The 16,104-nt window shown below is 46.0% G+C and overlaps 7 non-coding genes across 7 annotated transcripts; all 7 read left to right on the plus strand.

The window, feature by feature from the left end:
• The first annotated feature begins 497 nt into the window (after positions 1–497).
• On the plus strand, positions 498–688 carry LOC130299984 (U2 spliceosomal RNA). Its single transcript, XR_008851004.1, has one exon. It is a non-coding gene; the product is annotated as a U2 spliceosomal RNA (small nuclear RNA).
• Positions 689–2,763: 2,075 nt separating this feature from the next.
• LOC130300079 (U2 spliceosomal RNA) lies at positions 2,764–2,954 on the plus strand. Its single transcript, XR_008851094.1, has one exon. It is a non-coding gene; the product is annotated as a U2 spliceosomal RNA (small nuclear RNA).
• Positions 2,955–5,003: 2,049 nt separating this feature from the next.
• On the plus strand, positions 5,004–5,194 carry LOC130300080 (U2 spliceosomal RNA). Its single transcript, XR_008851095.1, has one exon. It is a non-coding gene; the product is annotated as a U2 spliceosomal RNA (small nuclear RNA).
• A 2,054-nt stretch (positions 5,195–7,248) lies between these two features.
• LOC130299985 (U2 spliceosomal RNA) lies at positions 7,249–7,439 on the plus strand. Its single transcript, XR_008851005.1, has one exon. It is a non-coding gene; the product is annotated as a U2 spliceosomal RNA (small nuclear RNA).
• Positions 7,440–9,535: 2,096 nt separating this feature from the next.
• LOC130299986 (U2 spliceosomal RNA) lies at positions 9,536–9,726 on the plus strand. The gene has a single exon (XR_008851006.1). It is a non-coding gene; the product is annotated as a U2 spliceosomal RNA (small nuclear RNA).
• A 2,101-nt stretch (positions 9,727–11,827) lies between these two features.
• On the plus strand, positions 11,828–12,018 carry LOC130300064 (U2 spliceosomal RNA). The gene has a single exon (XR_008851079.1). It is a non-coding gene; the product is annotated as a U2 spliceosomal RNA (small nuclear RNA).
• Positions 12,019–14,095: 2,077 nt separating this feature from the next.
• On the plus strand, positions 14,096–14,286 carry LOC130299987 (U2 spliceosomal RNA). Its single transcript, XR_008851007.1, has one exon. It is a non-coding gene; the product is annotated as a U2 spliceosomal RNA (small nuclear RNA).
• Positions 14,287–16,104: the final 1,818 nt, after the last annotated feature.

A 16,104-nucleotide genomic window follows, 5' to 3' on the forward strand; every position in this document is an offset into this window, starting at 1 on the left:
GGAGCATCAGCACTGCTCTGCCTGAGCAGAACCATCACCGCCATAGGTTGTCAAATAACCCGGGTTTAACCCACACAGGTAAGTCCAATGGGGTGCAGGCATGTCCTCTATGCTTACAGCTTCCCGTGGGTGTTGGTTTGATACCGTTTGGGGACAGCCAAGGAGGCATCTGCAGGCAACAAAGGTAGGTGTGTGCTTGTGTGTGTGTTTCCTATGCAGATCCTAAGCCCAGTGTCACATGCAAGTAGGAGGAGTAAGAAGGGTTCCTGGCAAATCCGGGTTATGGATTGCATTTAAAAAGGCCCCGTGGGAGTGCAATGGGCCCCTGTCTTGCTGCTTAGCAATAATGGTATGGGTTTAGGTTCTGCTGTGTGTACTGGTGGTTGACTGCCCCCCAGCCCAGAGTGTGCATGGAAAATTGTCTGGCAGCCTCCCTGACAGCAAGCAGTGATAGTGCCCATGAAGGGCACCTTGTTGGGCCCGCCCCTTTCACGGTTATCGCTTCTCGGCCTTTTGGCTAAGATCAAGTGTAGTATCTGTTCTTATCAGTTTAATATCTGATACGTCCCCTATCTGGGGACCATATATTAAATGGATTTTTGAGAACGGGGGCCGATTTCGAAGCTTGCTTCCGTCGCCCTATGCATTGACCCGATATGGCAGTATCTTCGGGTACAGTGCACCACCCCCTTACAGGGTTAAAAAGAAAGATTCCTACTTTCATTGCTACCTGCTTGCTGGCTAGCCAGCTAGCCAGCCCTGTGGGCCTTGCTGCTGCTGCAGCCAAAAAACAAAAGGTGGTGCTGCTGCTGCTTCTGCTTCTGCTTGTGTCTGGCCGCTGTTGGAGCGTCCAGGCACAGGACTTCTGCTGCTGCTGACTAAATGGCCTCCTTAATTGGATCATTTGAGTAGCCAGCACACCTGTGCAGGTAGGGCATGACATGATAGGCAGCTGCCTTGATAGCGGGTGGGTGCTGAATGTTCCTAATTGACAAAATAAGATTAATGCTTATGAAGAAATATAAAATCTCATCCCTTCCCCAATATCGCGCCACACCCCTACCCCTTAATTCCCTGGTTGAACTTGATGGACATATGTCTTTTTTCGACCGTACTAACTATGTAACTATGTAACATAACATGGGGGGGGGGGGGGGTCTCCTGGCTGTTCACACAGGTGTGTCATTGCTGTACATTGACCATGCATTGCTTCTGTGGTATTGCAAAGGCAAAGACAAATGCTTCCAGCCATCCATTGCACTAATGGATTGGTCATCAGCTGGCTGTCTATGTCCCGCATCAATATAGACCAAAGTACAGAGGGTTAGGCTATGCTATTGTGCACCTACCTGATGCATCAGAAGGTGCGAGGCCCTTGCTAAATTCTGTGCACAGACTTTGAGATCTATACTTTAGACTGTATCTAAACCTGCTCCAACATGGACTGACATTCTGGCCTACTTTCAGCCGATGCGACTTGTCTGTCGCTGAACAGTCGCTTTTTATGTATTCAGCACCTATGTATAATGTTGTAAAAATGCTCTAGAAGCTAAAGTCGCAGAAATGTCACACATATTTGGCCTGCAACTTTCTGTGCGACAAATTCAGACAGGAAAAATCAGTATAAATCCTTAGAAAATTATCCCCCAGTGTCTCCATCTGCTGGCGGTATTGAATAAGCATTGCTGCACTGATGGGGTATGCATTAGACGAAAAAAAAGAAGAAAAAGAAGAATAATACGCCCAGAAAAGAGGCGAAAAGGAGAAAAACGTAAAAAAACGTGAAAAAAAAGTAAGAGGAAGAGAAGGGAAAAAAAGGTGGAAATGGGTTTAAAAGTGATTTCGGCGGAGAAATATATATATATATATATATATATATATATATATATACGCGCACACACACACATATATATAAACGTATTCTCCGTTGAGATATTGCAGCCGCTGCTGTGTCCAGGCCCAGGAGCCTTAGCACTGTGCTGTGATGTCACTCAATACCACTGACATCACTAGGTGTAAACAACATCTCTCCTTTGCTGTGTATGTGACTATGGAGCTGTTTGGTGATGTCGTCTATTATGGCCTTCATAGAAGCAACAGGAGATTGTTGCATCCATCTAGAACCCTCAGAACTACAGTGCTATGATGTCACTCACTTCCACAGGCCTTGCAGAGTGTAAACAACAACAACCCAGCTTTGTTGTGTATGTAACCATAGGGATTTGTGATGTCACCTAGAACCTTCACAGCAGCGACAGCTTTATGAGGAGCATCAGCACTGCTCTGCCTGAGCAGAACCATCACCGCCATAGGTTGTCAAATAACCCGGGTTTAACCCACACAGGTAAGTCCAATGGGGTGCAGGCATGTCCTCTATGCTTACAGCTTCCCGTGGGTGTTGGTTTGATACCGTTTGGGGACAGCCAAGGAGGCATCTGCAGGCAACAAAGGTAGGTGTGTGCTTGTGTGTGTGTTTCCTATGCAGATCCTAAGCCCAGTGTCACATGCAAGTAGGAGGAGTAAGAAGGGTTCCTGGCAAATCCGGGTTATGGATTGCATTTAAAAAGGCCCCGTGGGAGTGCAATGGGCCCCTGTCTTGCTGCTTAGCAATAATGGTATGGGTTTAGGTTCTGCTGTGTGTACTGGTGGTTGACTGCCCCCCAGCCCAGAGTGTGCATGGAAAATTGTCTGGCAGCCTCCCTGACAGCAAGCAGTGATAGTGCCCATGAAGGGCACCTTGTTGGGCCCGCCCCTTTCACGGTTATCGCTTCTCGGCCTTTTGGCTAAGATCAAGTGTAGTATCTGTTCTTATCAGTTTAATATCTGATACGTCCCCTATCTGGGGACCATATATTAAATGGATTTTTGAGAACGGGGGCCGATTTCGAAGCTTGCTTCCGTCACCCTATGCATTGACCCGATATGGCAGTATCTTCGGGTACAGTGCACCACCCCCTTACAGGGTTAAAAAGAAAGATTCCTACTTTCATTGCTACCTGCTTGCTGCTGCTGCAGCCAAAAAACAAAAGGTGGTGCTGCTGCTGCTTTTGCTGCTTCTGCTTCTGCTTGTGTCTGGCCGCTGTTGGAGCGTCCAGGCACAGGACTTCTGCTGCTGCTGACTAAATGGCCTCCTTAATTGGATCATTTGAGTAGCCAGCACACCTGTGCAGGTAGGGCATGACATGATAGGCAGCTGCCTTGATAGCGGGTGGGTGCTGAATGTTCCTAATTGACAAAATAAGATTAATGCTTATGAAGAAATATAAAATCTCATCCCTTCCCCAATATCGCGCCACACCCCTACCCCTTAATTCCCTGGTTGAACTTGATGGACATATGTCTTTTTTCGACCGTACTAACTATGTAACTATGTAACATAACATGGGGGGGGGGGGTCTCCTGGCTGTTCACACAGGTGTGTCATTGCTGTACATTGACCATGCATTGCTTCTGTGGTATTGCAAAGGCAAAGACAAATGCTTCCAGCCATCCATTGCACTAATGGATTGGTCATCAGCTGGCTGTCTATGTCCCGCATCAATATAGACCAAAGTACAGAGGGTTAGGCTATGCTATTGTGCACCTACCTGATGCATCAGAAGGTGCGAGGCCCTTGCTAAATTCTGTGCACAGACTTTGAGATCTATACTTTAGACTGTATCTAAACCTGCTCCAACATGGACTGACATTCTGGCCTACTTTCAGCCGATGCGACTTGTCTGTCGCTGAACAGTCGCTTTTTATGTATTCAGCACCTATGTATAATGTTGTAAAAATGCTCTAGAAGCTAAAGTCGCAGAAATGTCACACATATTTGGCCTGCAACTTTCTGTGCGACAAATTCAGACAGGAAAAATCAGTATAAATCCTTAGAAAATTATCCCCCAGTGTCTCCATCTGCTGGCGGTATTGAATAAGCATTGCTGCACTGATGGGGTATGCATTAGACGAAAAAAAAGAAGAAAAAGAAGAATAATACGCCCAGAAAAGAGGCGAAAAGGAGAAAAACGTAAAAAAACGTGAAAAAAAAGTAAGAGGAAGAGAAGGGAAAAAAAGGTGGAAATGGGTTTAAAAGTGATTTCGGCGGAGAAATATATATATATATATATATATATATATATATATATATACGCGCACACACACACATATATATAAACGTATTCTCCGTTGAGATATTGCAGCCGCTGCTGTGTCCAGGCCCAGGAGCCTTAGCACTGTGCTGTGATGTCACTCAATACCACTGACATCACTAGGTGTAAACAACATCTCTCCTTTGCTGTGTATGTGACTATGGAGCTGTTTGGTGATGTCGTCTATTATGGCCTTCATAGAAGCAACAGGAGATTGTTGCATCCATCTAGAACCCTCAGAACTACAGTGCTATGATGTCACTCACTTCCACAGGCCTTGCAGAGTGTAAACAACAACAACCCAGCTTTGTTGTGTATGTAACCATAGGGATTTGTGATGTCACCTAGAACCTTCACAGCAGCGACAGCTTTATGAGGAGCATCAGCACTGCTCTGCCTGAGCAGAACCATCACCGCCATAGGTTGTCAAATAACCCGGGTTTAACCCACACAGGTAAGTCCAATGGGGTGCAGGCATGTCCTCTATGCTTACAGCTTCCCGTGGGTGTTGGTTTGATACCGTTTGGGGACAGCCAAGGAGGCATCTGCAGGCAACAAAGGTAGGTGTGTGCTTGTGTGTGTGTTTCCTATGCAGATCCTAAGCCCAGTGTCACATGCAAGTAGGAGGAGTAAGAAGGGTTCCTGGCAAATCCGGGTTATGGATTGCATTTAAAAAGGCCCCGTGGGAGTGCAATGGGCCCCTGTCTTGCTGCTTAGCAATAATGGTATGGGTTTAGGTTCTGCTGTGTGTACTGGTGGTTGACTGCCCCCCAGCCCAGAGTGTGCATGGAAAATTGTCTGGCAGCCTCCCTGACAGCAAGCAGTGATAGTGCCCATGAAGGGCACCTTGTTGGGCCCGCCCCTTTCACGGTTATCGCTTCTCGGCCTTTTGGCTAAGATCAAGTGTAGTATCTGTTCTTATCAGTTTAATATCTGATACGTCCCCTATCTGGGGACCATATATTAAATGGATTTTTGAGAACGGGGGCCGATTTCGAAGCTTGCTTCCGTCACCCTATGCATTGACCCGATATGGCAGTATCTTCGGGTACAGTGCACCACCCCCTTACAGGGTTAAAAAGAAAGATTCCTACTTTCATTGCTACCTGCTTGCTGCTGCTGCAGCCAAAAAACAAAAGGTGGTGCTGCTGCTGCTTTTGCTGCTTCTGCTTCTGCTTGTGTCTGGCCGCTGTTGGAGCGTCCAGGCACAGGACTTCTGCTGCTGCTGACTAAATGGCCTCCTTAATTGGATCATTTGAGTAGCCAGCACACCTGTGCAGGTAGGGCATGACATGATAGGCAGCTGCCTTGATAGCGGGTGGGTGCTGAATGTTCCTAATTGACAAAATAAGATTAATGCTTATGAAGAAATATAAAATCTCATCCCTTCCCCAATATCGCGCCACACCCCTACCCCTTAATTCCCTGGTTGAACTTGATGGACATATGTCTTTTTTCGACCGTACTAACTATGTAACTATGTAACATAACATGGGGGGGGGGGGGGGTCTCCTGGCTGTTCACACAGGTGTGTCATTGCTGTACATTGACCATGCATTGCTTCTGTGGTATTGCAAAGGCAAAGACAAATGCTTCCAGCCATCCATTGCACTAATGGATTGGTCATCAGCTGGCTGTCTATGTCCCGCATCAATATAGACCAAAGTACAGAGGGTTAGGCTATGCTATTGTGCACCTACCTGATGCATCAGAAGGTGCGAGGCCCTTGCTAAATTCTGTGCACAGACTTTGAGATCTATACTTTAGACTGTATCTAAACCTGCTCCAACATGGACTGACATTCTGGCCTACTTTCAGCCGATGCGACTTGTCTGTCGCTGAACAGTCGCTTTTTATGTATTCAGCACCTATGTATAATGTTGTAAAAATGCTCTAGAAGCTAAAGTCGCAGAAATGTCACACATATTTGGCCTGCAACTTTCTGTGCGACAAATTCAGACAGGAAAAATCAGTATAAATCCTTAGAAAATTATCCCCCAGTGTCTCCATCTGCTGGCGGTATTGAATAAGCATTGCTGCACTGATGGGGTATGCATTAGACGAAAAAAAAGAAGAAAAAGAAGAATAATACGCCCAGAAAAGAGGCGAAAAGGAGAAAAACGTAAAAAAACGTGAAAAAAAAGTAAGAGGAAGAGAAGGGAAAAAAAGGTGGAAATGGGTTTAAAAGTGATTTCGGCGGAGAAATATATATATATATATATATATATATATATATATATATATACGCGCACACACACACATATATATAAACGTATTCTCCGTTGAGATATTGCAGCCGCTGCTGTGTCCAGGCCCAGGAGCCTTAGCACTGTGCTGTGATGTCACTCAATACCACTGACATCACTAGGTGTAAACAACATCTCTCCTTTGCTGTGTATGTGACTATGGAGCTGTTTGGTGATGTCGTCTATTATGGCCTTCATAGAAGCAACAGGAGATTGTTGCATCCATCTAGAACCCTCAGAACTACAGTGCTATGATGTCACTCACTTCCACAGGCCTTGCAGAGTGTAAACAACAACAACCCAGCTTTGTTGTGTATGTAACCATAGGGATTTGTGATGTCACCTAGAACCTTCACAGCAGCGACAGCTTTATGAGGAGCATCAGCACTGCTCTGCCTGAGCAGAACCATCACCGCCATAGGTTGTCAAATAACCCGGGTTTAACCCACACAGGTAAGTCCAATGGGGTGCAGGCATGTCCTCTATGCTTACAGCTTCCCGTGGGTGTTGGTTTGATACCGTTTGGGGACAGCCAAGGAGGCATCTGCAGGCAACAAAGGTAGGTGTGTGCTTGTGTGTGTGTTTCCTATGCAGATCCTAAGCCCAGTGTCACATGCAAGTAGGAGGAGTAAGAAGGGTTCCTGGCAAATCCGGGTTATGGATTGCATTTAAAAAGGCCCCGTGGGAGTGCAATGGGCCCCTGTCTTGCTGCTTAGCAATAATGGTATGGGTTTAGGTTCTGCTGTGTGTACTGGTGGTTGACTGCCCCCCAGCCCAGAGTGTGCATGGAAAATTGTCTGGCAGCCTCCCTGACAGCAAGCAGTGATAGTGCCCATGAAGGGCACCTTGTTGGGCCCGCCCCTTTCACGGTTATCGCTTCTCGGCCTTTTGGCTAAGATCAAGTGTAGTATCTGTTCTTATCAGTTTAATATCTGATACGTCCCCTATCTGGGGACCATATATTAAATGGATTTTTGAGAACGGGGGCCGATTTCGAAGCTTGCTTCCGTCGCCCTATGCATTGACCCGATATGGCAGTATCTTCGGGTACAGTGCACCACCCCCTTACAGGGTTAAAAAGAAAGATTCCTACTTTCATTGCTACCTGCTTGCTGGCTAGCCAGCTAGCCAGCCCTGTGGGCCTTGCTGCTGCTGCAGCCAAAAAACAAAAGGTGGTGCTGCTGCTGCTTCTGCTGCTTCTGCTTCTGCTTGTGTCTGGCCGCTGTTGGAGCGTCCAGGCACAGGACTTCTGCTGCTGCTGACTAAATGGCCTCCTTAATTGGATCATTTGAGTAGCCAGCACACCTGTGCAGGTAGGGCATGACATGATAGGCAGCTGCCTTGATAGCGGGTGGGTGCTGAATGTTCCTAATTGACAAAATAAGATTAATGCTTATGAAGAAATATAAAATCTCATCCCTTCCCCAATATCGCGCCACACCCCTACCCCTTAATTCCCTGGTTGAACTTGATGGACATATGTCTTTTTTCGACCGTACTAACTATGTAACTATGTAACATAACATGGGGGGGGGGGGGGGGGTCTCCTGGCTGTTCACACAGGTGTGTCATTGCTGTACATTGACCATGCATTGCTTCTGTGGTATTGCAAAGGCAAAGACAAATGCTTCCAGCCATCCATTGCACTAATGGATTGGTCATCAGCTGGCTGTCTATGTCCCGCATCAATATAGACCAAAGTACAGAGGGTTAGGCTATGCTATTGTGCACCTACCTGATGCATCAGAAGGTGCGAGGCCCTTGCTAAATTCTGTGCACAGACTTTGAGATCTATACTTTAGACTGTATCTAAACCTGCTCCAACATGGACTGACATTCTGGCCTACTTTCAGCCGATGCGACTTGTCTGTCGCTGAACAGTCGCTTTTTATGTATTCAGCACCTATGTATAATGTTGTAAAAATGCTCTAGAAGCTAAAGTCGCAGAAATGTCACACATATTTGGCCTGCAACTTTCTGTGCGACAAATTCAGACAGGAAAAATCAGTATAAATCCTTAGAAAATTATCCCCCAGTGTCTCCATCTGCTGGCGGTATTGAATAAGCATTGCTGCACTGATGGGGTATGCATTAGACGAAAAAAAAGAAGAAAAAGAAGAATAATACGCCCAGAAAAGAGGCGAAAAGGAGAAAAACGTAAAAAAACGTGAAAAAAAAGTAAGAGGAAGAGAAGGGAAAAAAAGGTGGAAATGGGTTTAAAAGTGATTTTGGCGGAGAAATATATATATATATATATATATATATATATATATATATATATATATACGCGCACACACACACATATATATAAACGTATTCTCCGTTGAGATATTGCAGCCGCTGCTGTGTCCAGGCCCAGGAGCCTTAGCACTGTGCTGTGATGTCACTCAATACCACTGACATCACTAGGTGTAAACAACATCTCTCCTTTGCTGTGTATGTGACTATGGAGCTGTTTGGTGATGTCGTCTATTATGGCCTTCATAGAAGCAACAGGAGATTGTTGCATCCATCTAGAACCCTCAGAACTACAGTGCTATGATGTCACTCACTTCCACAGGCCTTGCAGAGTGTAAACAACAACAACCCAGCTTTGTTGTGTATGTAACCATAGGGATTTGTGATGTCACCTAGAACCTTCACAGCAGCGACAGCTTTATGAGGAGCATCAGCACTGCTCTGCCTGAGCAGAACCATCACCGCCATAGGTTGTCAAATAACCCGGGTTTAACCCACACAGGTAAGTCCAATGGGGTGCAGGCATGTCCTCTATGCTTACAGCTTCCCGTGGGTGTTGGTTTGATACCGTTTGGGGACAGCCAAGGAGGCATCTGCAGGCAACAAAGGTAGGTGTGTGCTTGTGTGTGTGTTTCCTATGCAGATCCTAAGCCCAGTGTCACATGCAAGTAGGAGGAGTAAGAAGGGTTCCTGGCAAATCCGGGTTATGGATTGCATTTAAAAAGGCCCCGTGGGAGTGCAATGGGCCCCTGTCTTGCTGCTTAGCAATAATGGTATGGGTTTAGGTTCTGCTGTGTGTACTGGTGGTTGACTGCCCCCCAGCCCAGAGTGTGCATGGAAAATTGTCTGGCAGCCTCCCTGACAGCAAGCAGTGATAGTGCCCATGAAGGGCACCTTGTTGGGCCCGCCCCTTTCACGGTTATCGCTTCTCGGCCTTTTGGCTAAGATCAAGTGTAGTATCTGTTCTTATCAGTTTAATATCTGATACGTCCCCTATCTGGGGACCATATATTAAATGGATTTTTGAGAACGGGGGCCGATTTCGAAGCTTGCTTCCGTCGCCCTATGCATTGACCCGATATGGCAGTATCTTCGGGTACAGTGCACCACCCCCTTACAGGGTTAAAAAGAAAGATTCCTACTTTCATTGCTACCTGCTTGCTGGCTAGCCAGCTAGCCAGCCCTGTGGGCCTTGCTGCTGCTGCAGCCAAAAAACAAAAGGTGGTGCTGCTGCTGCTTCTGCTGCTTCTGCTTCTGCTTGTGTCTGGCCGCTGTTGGAGCGTCCAGGCACAGGACTTCTGCTGCTGCTGCTGACTAAATGGCCTCCTTAATTGGATCATTTGAGTAGCCAGCACACCTGTGCAGGTAGGGCATGACATGATAGGCAGCTGCCTTGATAGCGGGTGGGTGCTGAATGTTCCTAATTGACAAAATAAGATTAATGCTTATGAAGAAATATAAAATCTCATCCCTTCCCCAATATCGCGCCACACCCCTACCCCTTAATTCCCTGGTTGAACTTGATGGACATATGTCTTTTTTCGACCGTACTAACTATGTAACTATGTAACATAACATGGGGGGGGGGGGGGGGGTCTCCTGGCTGTTCACACAGGTGTGTCATTGCTGTACATTGACCATGCATTGCTTCTGTGGTATTGCAAAGGCAAAGACAAATGCTTCCAGCCATCCATTGCACTGATGGATTGGTCATCAGCTGGCTGTCTATGTCCCGCATCAATATAGACCAAAGTACAGAGGGTTAGGCTATGCTATTGTGCACCTACCTGATGCATCAGAAGGTGCGAGGCCCTTGCTAAATTCTGTGCACAGACTTTGAGATCTATACTTTAGACTGTATCTAAACCTGCTCCAACATGGACTGACATTCTGGCCTACTTTCAGCCGATGCGACTTGTCTGTCGCTGAACAGTCGCTTTTTTATGTATTCAGCACCTATGTATAATGTTGTAAAAATGCTCTAGAAGCTAAAGTCGCAGAAATGTCACACATATTTGGCCTGCAACTTTCTGTGCGACAAATTCAGACAGGAAAAATCAGTATAAATCCTTAGAAAATTATCCCCCAGTGTCTCCATCTGCTGGCGGTATTGAATAAGCATTGCTGCACTGATGGGGTATGCATTAGACGAAAAAAAAGAAGAAAAAGAAGAATAATACGCCCAGAAAAGAGGCGAAAAGGAGAAAAACGTAAAAAAACGTGAAAAAAAAGTAAGAGGAAGAGAAGGGAAAAAAAGGTGGAAATGGTTTAAAAGTGATTTCGGCGGAGAAATATATATATATATATATTATATATATATATTATTATATATATATACGCGCACACACACACATATATATAAAACGTATCTCCGTTGAGATATTGCAGCCGCTGCTGTGTCTCAGGCCCAGGAGCCTTAGCACTGTGCTGTGATGTCACTCAATACCACTGACATCACTAGGTGTAAACAACATCTCTCCTTTGCTGTGTATGTGACTATGGAGCTGTTTGGTGATGTCGTCTATTATGGCCTTCATAGAAGCAACAGGAGATTGTTGCATCCATCTAGAACCCTCAGAACTACAGTGCTATGATGTCACTCACTTCCACAGGCCTTGCAGAGTGTAAACAACAACAACCCAGCTTTGTTGTGTATGTAACCATAGGGATTTGTGATGTCACCTAGAACCTTCACAGCAGCGACAGCTTTATGAGGAGCATCAGCACTGCTCTGCCTGAGCAGAACCATCACCGCCATAGGTTGTCAAATAACCCGGGTTTAACCCACACAGGTAAGTCCAATGGGGTGCAGGCATGTCCTCTATGCTTACAGCTTCCCGTGGGTGTTGGTTTGATACCGTTTGGGGACAGCCAAGGAGGCATCTGCAGGCAACAAAGGTAGGTGTGTGCTTGTGTGTGTGTTTCCTATGCAGATCCTAAGCCCAGTGTCACATGCCAAGTAGGAGGAGTAAGAAGGGTTCCTGGCAAATCCGGGTTATGGATTGCATTTAAAAAAGGCCCCGTGGGAGTGCAATGGGCCCCTGTCTTGCTGCTTAGCAATAATGGTATGGGTTTAGGTTCTGCTGTGTGTACTGGTGGTTGACTGCCCCCCAGCCCAGAGTGTGCATGGAAAATTGTCTGGCAGCCTCCCTGACAGCAAGCAGTGATAGTGCCCATGAAGGGCACCTTGTTGGGCCCGCCCCTTTCACGGTTATCGCTTCTCGGCCTTTTGGCTAAGATCAAGTGTAGTATCTGTTCTTATCAGTTTAATATCTGATACGTCCCCTATCTGGGGACCATATATTAAATGGATTTTTGAGAACGGGGGCCGAATTCGAAGCTTGCTTCCGTCGCCCTATGCATTGACCCGATATGGCAGTATCTTCGGGTACAGTGCACCACCCCCTTACAGGGTTAAAAAGAAAGATTCCTACTTTCATTGCTACCTGCTTGCTGGCTAGCCAGCTAGCCAGCCCTGTGGGCCTTGCCAGCCAAAAAACAAAAGGTGGTGCTGCTTCTGCTGCTTCTGCTTCTGCTTGTGTCTGGCCGCTGTTGGAGCGTCCAGGCACAGGACTTCTGCTGCTGCTGACTAAATGGCCTCCTTAATTGGATCATTTGAGTAGCCAGCACACCTGTGCAGGTAGGGCATGACATGATAGGCAGCTGCCTTGATAGCGGGTGGGTGCTGAATGTTCCTAATTGACAAAATAAGATTAATGCTTATGAAGAAATATAAAATCTCATCCCTTCCCCAATATCGCGCCACACCCCTACCCCTTAATTCCCTGGTTGAACTTGATGGACATATGTCTTTTTTCGACCGTACTAACTATGTAACTATGTAACATAACATGGGGGGGGGGGGGGTCTCCTGGCTGTTCACACAGGTGTGTCATTGCTGTACATTGACCATGCATTGCTTCTGTGGTATTGCAAAGGCAAAGACAAATGCTTCCAGCCATCCATTGCACTAATGGATTGGTCATCAGCTGGCTGTCTATGTCCCGCATCAATATAGACCAAAGTACAGAGGGTTAGGCTATGCTATTGTGCACCTACCTGATGCATCAGAAGGTGCGAGGCCCTTGCTAAATTCTGTGCACAGACTTTGAGATCTATACTTTAGACTGTATCTAAACCTGCTCCAACATGGACTGACATTCTGGCCTACTTTCAGCCGATGCGACTTGTCTGTCGCTGAACAGTCGCTTTTTATGTATTCAGCACCTATGTATAATGTTGTAAAAATGCTCTAGAAGCTAAAGTCGCAGAAATGTCACACATATTTGGCCTGCAACTTTCTGTGCGACAAATTCAGACAGGAAAAATCAGTATAAATCCTTAGAAAATTATCCCCCAGTGTCTCCATCTGCTGGCGGTATTGAATAAGCATTGCTGCACTGATGGGGTATGCATTAGACGAAAAAAAAGAAGAAAAAGAAGAATAATACGCCCAGAAAAGAGGCGAAAAGGAGAAAAACGTAAAAAAACGTGAAAAAAAAGTAAGAGGAAGAGAAGGGAAAAAAAGGTGGAAATGGGTTTAAAAGTGATTTCGGCGGAGAAATATATATATATATATATATATATATATATATATATATATATATACGCGCACACACACACATATATATAAACGTATTCTCCGTTGAGATATTGCAGCCGCTGCTGTGTCCAGGCCCAGGAGCCTTAGCACTGTGCTGTGATGTCACTCAATACCACTGACATCACTAGGTGTAAACAACATCTCTCCTTTGCTGTGTATGTGACTATGGAGCTGTTTGGTGATGTCGTCTATTATGGCCTTCATAGAAGCAACAGGAGATTGTTGCATCCATCTAGAACCCTCAGAACTACAGTGCTATGATGTCACTCACTTCCACAGGCCTTGCAGAATGTAAACAACAACAACCCAGCTTTGTTGTGTATGTAACCATAGGGATTTGTGATGTCACCTAGAACCTTCACAGCAGCGACAGCTTTATGAGGAGCATCAGCACTGCTCTGCCTGAGCAGAACCATCACCGCCATAGGTTGTCAAATAACCCGGGTTTAACCCACACAGGTAAGTCCAATGGGGTGCAGGCATGTCCTCTATGCTTACAGCTTCCCGTGGGTGTTGGTTTGATACCGTTTGGGGACAGCCAAGGAGGCATCTGCAGGCAACAAAGGTAGGTGTGTGCTTGTGTGTGTGTTTCCTATGCAGATCCTAAGCCCAGTGTCACATGCAAGTAGGAGGAGTAAGAAGGGTTCCTGGCAAATCCGGGTTATGGATTGCATTTAAAAAGGCCCCGTGGGAGTGCAATGGGCCCCTGTCTTGCTGCTTAGCAATAATGGTATGGGTTTAGGTTCTGCTGTGTGTACTGGTGGTTGACTGCCCCCCAGCCCAGAGTGTGCATGGAAAATTGTCTGGCAGCCTCCCTGACAGCAAGCAGTGATAGTGCCCATGAAGGGCACCTTGTTGGGCCCGCCCCTTTCACGGTTATCGCTTCTCGGCCTTTTGGCTAAGATCAAGTGTAGTATCTGTTCTTATCAGTTTAATATCTGATACGTCCCCTATCTGGGGACCATATATTAAATGGATTTTTGAGAACGGGGGCCGATTTCGAAGCTTGCTTCCGTCGCCCTATGCATTGACCCGATATGGCAGTATCTTCGGGTACAGTGCACCACCCCCTTACAGGGTTAAAAAGAAAGATTCCTACTTTCATTGCTACCTGCTTGCTGGCTAGCCAGCTAGCCAGCCCTGTGGGCCTTGCTGCTGCTGCAGCCAAAAAACAAAAGGTGGTGCTGCTGCTGCTTCTGCTGCTTCTGCTTCTGCTTGTGTCTGGCCGCTGTTGGAGCGTCCAGGCACAGGACTTCTGCTGCTGCTGACTAAATGGCCTCCTTAATTGGATCATTTGAGTAGCCAGCACACCTGTGCAGGTAGGGCATGACATGATAGGCAGCTGCCTTGATAGCGGGTGGGTGCTGAATGTTCCTAATTGACAAAATAAGATTAATGCTTATGAAGAAATATAAAATCTCATCCCTTCCCCAATATCGCGCCACACCTCTACCCCTTAATTCCCTGGTTGAACTTGATGGACATATGTCTTTTTTCGACCGTACTAACTATGTAACTATGTAACATAACATGGGGGGGGGGGGGGTCTCCTGGCTGTTCACACAGGTGTGTCATTGCTGTACATTGACCATGCATTGCTTCTGTGGTATTGCAAAGGCAAAGACAAATGCTTCCAGCCATCCATTGCACTAATGGATTGGTCATCAGCTGGCTGTCTATGTCCCGCATCAATATAGACCAAAGTACAGAGGGTTAGGCTATGCTATTGTGCACCTACCTGATGCATCAGAAGGTGCGAGGCCCTTGCTAAATTCTGTGCACAGACTTTGAGATCTATACTTTAGACTGTATCTAAACCTGCTCCAACATGGACTGACATTCTGGCCTACTTTCAGCCGATGCGACTTGTCTGTCGCTGAACAGTCGCTTTTTATGTATTCAGCACCTATGTATAATGTTGTAAAAATGCTCTAGAAGCTAAAGTCGCAGAAATGTCACACATATTTGGCCTGCAACTTTCTGTGCGACAAATTCAGACAGGAAAAATCAGTATAAATCCTTAGAAAATTATCCCCCAGTGTCTCCATCTGCTGGCGGTATTGAATAAGCATTGCTGCACTGATGGGGTATGCATTAGACGAAAAAAAAGAAGAAAAAGAAGAATAATACGCCCAGAAAAGAGGCGAAAAGGAGAAAAACGTAAAAAAAAACGTGAAAAAAAAGTAAGAGGAAGAGAAGGGAAAAAAAGGTGGAAATGGGTTTAAAAGTGATTTCGGCGGAGAAATATATATATATATATATATATATATATATATATATATATATATATATACGCGCACACACACACATATATATAAACGTATTCTCCGTTGAGATATTGCAGCCGCTGCTGTGTCCAGGCCCAGGAGCCTTAGCACTGTGCTGTGATGTCACTCAATACCACTGACATCACTAGGTGTAAACAACATCTCTCCTTTGCTGTGTATGTGACTATGGAGCTGTTTGGTGATGTCGTCTATTATGGCCTTCATAGAAGCAACAGGAGATTGTTGCATCCATCTAGAACCCTCAGAACTACAGTGCTATGATGTCACTCACTTCCACAGGCCTTGCAGAGTGTAAACAACAACAACCCAGCTTTGTTGTGTATGTAACCATAGGGATTTGTGATGTCACCTAGAACCTTCACAGCAGCGACAGCTTTATGAGGAGCATCAGCACTGCTCTGCCTGAGCAGAACCATCACCGCCATAGGTTGTCAAATAACCCGGGTTTAACCCACACAGGTAAGTCCAATGGGGTGCAGGCATGTCCTCTATGCTTACAGCTTCCCGTGGGTGTTGGTTTGATACCATTTGGGGACAGCCAAGGAGGCATCTGCAGGCAACAAAGGTAGGTGTGTGCTTGTGTGTGTGTTTCCTATGCA

Source organism: Hyla sarda, unplaced genomic scaffold, assembly GCF_029499605.1.
Source record: "Hyla sarda isolate aHylSar1 unplaced genomic scaffold, aHylSar1.hap1 scaffold_107, whole genome shotgun sequence".
In the NCBI taxonomy this organism is placed as follows: Eukaryota; Metazoa; Chordata; class Amphibia; order Anura; family Hylidae; genus Hyla; species Hyla sarda.